This window comes from Ammospiza caudacuta, chromosome 29, assembly GCF_027887145.1.
Source record: "Ammospiza caudacuta isolate bAmmCau1 chromosome 29, bAmmCau1.pri, whole genome shotgun sequence".
In the NCBI taxonomy this organism is placed as follows: domain Eukaryota; kingdom Metazoa; phylum Chordata; class Aves; order Passeriformes; family Passerellidae; genus Ammospiza; species Ammospiza caudacuta.
Window position 1 is genome coordinate 3,860,585 of NC_080621.1, and position 6,509 is coordinate 3,867,093.

At 42.2% G+C, this 6,509-nt stretch overlaps 1 pseudogene; it reads left to right on the forward strand.

The window, feature by feature from the left end:
• The first annotated feature begins 5,234 nt into the window (after positions 1-5,234).
• LOC131569190 (cytochrome b-like) lies at positions 5,235-6,291 on the forward strand (annotated as a pseudogene).
• Positions 6,292-6,509: the final 218 nt, after the last annotated feature.

Genomic DNA, 6,509 nt, shown 5'->3' on the forward strand with positions numbered 1-6,509 from the left:
TTAAAATTACAAAAGGACAACGCATCACACAATTGGTACCACTATCACAAATGACATCGGGAATACAATCATTTACTGGGCAAACACGGAATGAAAAAGGTTTTGGCTCTACTGGCGTTACACTTTTGACTGTGGATTTACAAAATAGATCAAAGCAAAAGGTTTTAATTACTTATGGGCATCAAAGCATAACCCTTTATGGATTTTTGGATACAGGAGCAGATACCAGCATCATTTCTCCAGAAGCGTGGCCACAACATTGGCCTCTATTTCCATCATCAAACATGCTCACAGGAGTAGGAGGATTTACATTGGCAAGCAGATCGCCGCTTTTGTCTGTGTGCATTGAGAATCGACAAGTATCTGCTGTGTTTTCAATTGTTCAACTGCCTCCTACAGTTTCCTGTTTAATTGGAAGGGACATTTTAACACAATTGGGAGTGGTGTTAACTAATCAGCACCCTTTGGGGTAATTGCCATTGCTTGGACTTTCCCCATTCCACTCACCTGGAAAACGGATACACCGGTGATGGTTAAGCAATGGCCATTAAAAGGGGAGAGTCTTATGCATGCCCATGAATTGGTAAAGGAACAATATACAAAGGGACACCTACGACTATCCACGAGCCCTTGGAATACACCTATTTTTGTAATCAAAAAGAAATCAGGGAAATATCGTTTGATACATGATTTGAGGGCTGTAAATGACCAGATGGAACCAATGGGGGCCTTACAGCCTGGTCTTCCAAATCCAGCTATGATTCCAGAACACTGGCCACTTTTAATTATTGACCTAAAGAATTGTTTTTTCACTATTGGGCTGCATCCTGATGATATGAAGAGGTTTGCTTTTACTTTACCAGCAATAAATTGTGGAGAACCGGATAAAAGATTTGAATGGACGTCTCTTCCGCAAGGCATGCGCAACTTCCCCACTTTATATCAGCTTTATGTTGATGCTGCATTATAGCCACTACGTCACAAATGGCCAGCAACTATAATATATCATTACATGGACGATATTTTGTTTGCACAGCAACAGCCATTCTCCTCTTTACAGATTAACAGCATTAAAAATACTCTTGCTGCATATTCACTTGTTATTGCTACAGAGAAAATTCAAACTACAAGGCCCTGGAAATATTTGGGATGGACTTTGACAGATCAGATAGTAATACCTCAAAAATTTGAATTACAATTGGACATTAAGACTCTACACGATGCACAGAAGTTGCTGGGAGACTTACAGTGGCTGAAGCCCATTGTGGGAATACCAAATCATTTATTAGAAACCCTTTGGCCTTTGTAAAGGGCGTTGACCCTACTACTCCTGTACACCTGACAAAGGAGCATCATCTTGCTTTGCAGCAAATTAGTAATTGTGTACAGCAAGGGTATGTGTCTCGTCGACAACTTGATCATCCCTTACTATTTGGAATAGCCCTTGCCATTTGCCTGGTGCTCTCTCTCAACTACAAAAGAAAACGGGGGAGATACGGGTGTTGGAATGGTTGTCACCACCACTACAGCATAAGAAAACAATATCTTCAAAAATTGAACAATTGGCTGCATTAATTAAAAAGGGGCGTCTCAGAATTCTTGAAGTGGATGGTAGAGAACCTGCTAGCATTAGATTGCCTATGGAAGAAGAAACCTTGGACTGGTACTTGATTAATTCGAAGGATTTACAGGAAGCATTATTGACATCATTTGCTAAAGTAGAGACTAGCAAATTAGTGCCTAGAGTTTTGCAATGGATGACAGAATGGAACTGGATCACTCGACCTTTGAGAGAAAAATACCCCATAGAAGGAGCTATTACAGCTTTTACAGATGCAGGAAAGAAATCAAGGCGTGCTGCTGTCACCTGGCAAGAAAAAGGACAATGGAAGCATCAACTCCTCACAGCAGACCTTGCAGATAGCTTACAAACTCTGGAATTGTTAGCAGTAGTATGGGCAGTGTCCAACTTACAGGAACCTTTAAATGTGGTCACAGACTCTATGTATGTCACAGGAGTAGTCAGACGGATAGAGGAAGCGGCAATTAAGGAAGTGAATAATAAATGATTGTATGAGTTACTGATACAGCTAAGGAAAGCTTTACGGGAGAGAAAAGCAGCGTATTCTGTGATTCATATTAGGAGTCATAAATGGTCTGAAGGTTTAGGAGAAGGGAATGAACGTGCAGATAAATTGGTTACCCTACCCATTGATAATTCTTGTCCTATTGATAAGCATACATTGGCCAGAGAAGCACATAGTAGGTATCATCAAAATGCAAGAGGATTAGCAAAACACTTTGAGCTGAGTTTGTCAGAAGCCAAGGCCATTGTTAGAGCATGTCCAACATGTAGTTATCATAATGGTGGAATAGGTCTAGGCATCGGGGTTAATCCTCGAGGTTTAGAAATAAATGAGAAATGGCAAATGGATGTTACACACATAGCTAGATTTGGTAAAGTCAAGCATGTGCACGTCACTATAGATACATATAGTCATTACATATGGGCTACGGCTCAGGCAGGAGAGAAAGCTATACACGTTACCAGACACCTGTTAAGTTGCGTCGCTGTTATGGGAGTACCAAAGAGTATCAAAATGGATAATGGTCCAGCTTATGTAAGTGCTAGAGTCCTAGTAAGTGCTAGAAATTTTTGAATCAGTGGTCTGCTAAGCATGTGACAGGTATTCCATACTCCCTTACTGGACAGGCAATAGTGGAAAGAGCAAACGGCACCCTTAAGCAGTATATTGAAAAACATCAAGATTTGAGAGATCCACAAGCATGTTTGGCTAAGGTTCTGTATGTGATTAACCATTTATGTATTTTTGGGGAAGACGATACCCCCCCCTGCAATTAAACATCACCCGAGGTCAAGTCAGGAAACTACTAAGGAAACAGAGGTCTGGGTCAAGTATAAGAACCCGAGTACAGGATTATGGGAAAAACCTGCAAAAGTATTATATTGGGGTCGGGGGTATCTTTGTGTTTCCTCACCTACAGGGCCTTTGTGGGTGCCTGCTAAGTGGACTAAACCTGTTTTTGATGCAGCCTCTGGTGGATCGCCTTACGGAGAAGGACAAGGAGCGACTGGGGAAAAAACTGCTTCTAGTCCTACAACCACTACTGTTACAATTGAAGGGGTACTCGAAAGCGGTGGACAGAGCACTGACACATCACTACCGGACAGCCCAGGAGCTGATTGGTTTTATTGACTCATTATCAACCTTTCGTTTAACAAATCCAGCGAAAGAACATTGCCTTGACTGTCACAATCCACATTGTGCTGCTTGGATAGCCCTACGTTGTGGGGGTTGTGATAGAACTTTTTGGATAGAACAATCATTATTGTGGGATTTGTGGTGTCACACTTGTGAGCACGAGTACACGTGGGGTAAAAGCTGGCAAGATGAATTAAGGAGACAAACAGGGCAAAATGCATATATAGCTTTAAATCTTTATGAGTCTCCTGAACAGAAAATTCTTGCTTATTATCGATGGGAGGTACAATGTATTGTGAATAGAATTAAGGTTCAAAGTAAATCACGCATAGTTTCTATAAGGTGTAGGAAATTAGTACCTTTAACACAGCATTCAATTGTAGGACCCTTCAAGAGGAATCCTGATAGAGCACTAGATTGCTGCATTGAAAAGTTGCAAAAATTGAGTTTGCAAGTGGCAGGACCAGTAAAATTAGGAGCAGCAAGATTGAAGATAGATAAGAAAAGGAAGGCAAAAAAGGGAATGATTTCATCTGAGTAAGGATATCAGTGAGCCTTCAAACTTACCTCATGCTATACCTGTAAGCAAGGATGCTGATTTAGAGTTAGTATATTCAAAAACTGACTCAGCCTTACAATAGACAATCTAGCAAACCAGGGAAAAGACAACGAAGAAAGGAAAAACAAAGCAAGCAGAAAGAAAAATGAGGTTTGTTCTTGTTATACTGCTCAATGCTGTAGCAAGTGAAGCAGTAGGAATAACACACTTTAGTCAACCAAGAGAAAATTTATGGGTGACACTTGCTAATCAAACTAACCAATCATCGCTTTGTCTTAGTCTTGGAGGAGTCACTAACCCATTTCGAACATGCCTGGTGGGACTTCCGCTGTGGTCTCCTGGAGAATTTTGCAGTTTGATAAACAATCAAACCTTATGTATGTCTAACATGTCAAACATCACACTGCCAGTACAACAAGGGTATACTGCAAGTCAGAGTGATGGTTATCGCCAATGCTTACTAATCCAATCACTTAACACTTCTTTGCATTCTCCTCCTGAGGAATTGGATCTTTTTGGAAGTACAAACGCCAGTATGTCTAACACGACAGCTGGCGGATGGTTTAGCTTCAAATTTTCGGATGCTCAGAATTTAAACCAACCTAAAGAAACATGGGCCACCCTAGATTGATCCCTGAATGTGAGTAAATTCTCTCCGCAGCATTACAGTCAATGTAACGGCACAAATATCACCGCACCAATGAAATTACCCATAGGAATATTTTTGATTTGTGGAGACAGGGCGTGGAATGGTATACCAGCCAAACCACAGGGTGGATCCTGTCATTTGGGGAAATTGTCATTGTTTCACCCTAACGTATCCTTGCTAATGCAGCTGAGTCTAAATTCAAACAGGAAGAGACGTAGCATACATGACTTAGACTGCAGCCAGATAGGAGATCCACAGTTTTGGGGTACATTCAAACAAGTGGTAGTTTCAACTATCTTGCCAGGAGGATCTGCCAATAAAGCTATGAATTTAGCAAAGCAATTAGGGTGCTGGGCAAAGGATGAGCTAAACAAGACATCACAAATTCTAGACATGCTAACCGCAGATGTGCAGAGTGTTAACCATGCTGTTTTGCAGAATAAAGCTGCTGTAGATTTTTTGCTCTTAGCACAAGGGCATGGATGTGAAGAGTTTGAGGGAATGTGTTGCATGAATTTGTCTGATCATTCGGTGTCCATTCCCACTAAGATAAAAGAACTGCAACAGGGACTTCACAGTCTCAAGGAAGAAGAAGGATTAGGAATTGGTGAATGGCTTAAAAGCTTAGGACTTGGGCCATGGCTGAGGAACATTGTGATCTATGCCATAGGACTACTGGGTGTAATTTTACTGTTTTTGCTTATTTTGCCTTGTATCTTTAACTGTATTCAAAACATGGTCAGCCGTACAATAGCAAAAACCTGGCACACTAGTCTTCTTGCTCAAGAAGAAAACGGGGGAAATGTGGAGGATATTATTAATAACCAATCTAGCCTTCTCCTCTGTCGCTCACATATGCCGAGACGTACAATTCGGCTGACTCATCCGCAACCTCCACACAAACGGAGCCTCCTTCTTCTTCATCTGCATCTACCTACGCATCGGCCGAGGACTCTACTACGGCTTATACCTGTGGAGGATATTATTAATAGTTGGTTAGCTGAGAAAGGCCATGCTGACATAATGCCGCTGGTTAAGCTGAGAGAGGGAAGTCAGCAGTCAGTAAGCTGAAAGGAGAAGTCAGCAGTCGGTGACCAATGACAGGCAAGGAAAGACTGCCCTTGCTGCAACATGAGGATAGGGAAGAGAGATTCTTCCTGAGAATATGTAGAAAGTATCAAAAGTATGACCATAAGAATGCAGAAGTAGGCGTAGTTGCTGATATGTAACTAACCAATCCTGAGCTCAACTTTTGCAATATGTATGAAGCTCATTATGAACTGTATTTACCCTGCTGTACTAATCAATAAAATCGGGCCTGTGATGATCTAATTGATGTCCTGGTCTCCTTCCGTCGACACATACCTAAACAAAGAAACCTGAAACATTGGAGTCATCCTCCTCCTAACCCTCATAGCAACTGCTTTTGTAGGATATGTCCTACCGTGAGGCCAAATATCATTCTTAGGAGCTGCAGTAATCACAAACCTATTCTCTGCCATCCCTTACATCGGGCAAACACTAGTCAAGTGAGCCTGAGGCGGGTTCTCTGTTGACAACCCTGCACTGATCCGATTCTTTCTCTCCACTTCCTCCTTGCCTTCGTCATCGTAGGCCTTACTCTTGTCCATCTCACCTTCCTCCACAAAACAGGCTCAAACAACCTGCTAGGCATTCCCTCAGACTGTGACAAGATCCCCTTCCACCCATACTACACCATCAAAGACATCCTAGGATTCGTACTAATGCTCTCCCTACTTGTCTCACTAGCCCTATTCTCCCTCAGCCTCCTAGGTGACCCAGAAAACTTCACCCCAGCCAACCCACTAGTCACCCCTCCTCACATCAAACCCGAGTGATCTTTCCTATTTGCTTACGCCATCCTCCGATCCATCCCAAACAAACTAGGAGGCGTAGTAGCTCTAGCTGCCTCAATCCTCATCCTGTTCCTCACCCCACTACTACATACATCAAAACTATGATCAATACCCTTCCGTCCCCTATCACAAACCCTATTCTGAACCCTAGTCGCCAATGTCCTCATCCTAACCTGAGTAGGCAGCCAGCCAGTAGAACA